This window comes from Lithobates pipiens, unplaced genomic scaffold (assembly GCF_037356315.1).
Source record: "Lithobates pipiens isolate NorthernLeopardFrog02 unplaced genomic scaffold, aLitPip1_a1.2 Scaffold_22, whole genome shotgun sequence".
In the NCBI taxonomy this organism is placed as follows: Eukaryota; Metazoa; Chordata; class Amphibia; order Anura; family Ranidae; genus Lithobates; species Lithobates pipiens.
In genome coordinates, this window is record NW_027507784.1 from 293,991,722 (window position 1) to 293,993,232 (window position 1,511).

Sequence of the window (1,511 nt, forward strand, 5' to 3'; positions counted from 1 at the left end):
GAAAGACAGAACGGGGATCTGTCAATGTAAACAGACAGATCCTCTTTCTGTTACAGGGTAGAGAGAGATTGTCTGTTCCTAGTGATCAGGAACAGCAATCTCTCTCTCTCTCTCAGTCAGTCCACTCCCTCCACAGTTATAAACACCTCCCTAGGGAACACAGTTAACCCCTTGATTGTCCCCTAGTGTTAACCCCTTCCCTGCCAGTGACATTTATACTCAGTGGCTATTTTTAGCTCTGATGGCTGTATAAATGTCACTGGTCCTAAAAAAGTGTCAAAAGTGTCTGTTCTGTCCCCCACAATGCTAAAAATTGCTGATCACTAGTGATGGACGAACTTCCGACGGGACGTTTCGCGAACGCGAAACGCGAACGGACACAAACGTTCGCGAAAACGACCGTTCGCCGCGGGCTCCATTGACTTCAATGGGAGGCGAATTTCGCAAACCTTTAGGTCGAATTTGCGGCCACGGGGTAATTATTAGGGGGTAGCACGTAGTCCCACCACCTGGACAATAGCATAATACATGTATGAGGTGAATTTGGGATCGATAACTACAAGCATTTTTTTTTTATTTGGGAAATTGTTCTGACAATTCAGGACTATGGAGCTAATGAAGGCAATGGAGGAGAGGGAAGGTCAGGGACCAGGGTAGGCAAACAAGAGGGTGCAGGAGATACAGAGCACTGACAGCAGCACCGTAATACAGAGCACTGACATCAGCACCGTGACATACAGCGCTGACAGCAGCTCCGTGACATACAGCGCTGACAGCAGCTCCGTGACATACAGCGCTGACAGCAGCTCCGTGACATACAGCGCTGACAGCAGCTCCGTGACATACAGCGCTGACAGCAGCTCCGTGACATACAGCGCTGACAGCAGCTCCGTGACATACAGCGCTGACAGCAGCTCCGTGACATACAGCGCTGACAGCAGCACCGTGACATACAGCGCTGACAGCAGCTCCGTGACATACAGCGCTGACAGCAGCTCCGTGACATACAGCGCTGACAGCAGCTCCGTGACATACAGCGCTGACAGCAGCTCCGTGACATACAGCGCTGACAGCAGCTCCGTGACATACAGCGCTGACAGCAGCTCCGTGACATACAGCGCTGACAGCAGCTCCGTGACATACAGCGCTGACAGCAGCTCCGTGACATACAGCGCTGACAGCAGCTCCGTGACATACAGCGCTGACAGCAGCTCCGTGACATACAGCGCTGACAGCAGCACCGTGACATACAGCGCTGACAGCAGCTCCGTGACATACAGCGCTGACAGCAGCTCCGTGACATACAGCGCTGACAGCAGCTCCGTGACATACAGCACTGACAGCAGCTCCGTGACATACAGCGCTGACAGCAGCTCCGTGACATACAGCGCTGACAGCAGCTCCGTGACATACAGCACTGACAGCAGCTCCGTGACATACAGCGCTGACAGCAGCTCCGTGACATACAGCGCTGACAGCAGCTCCGTGACATACAGCGCTGACAGCAGCTC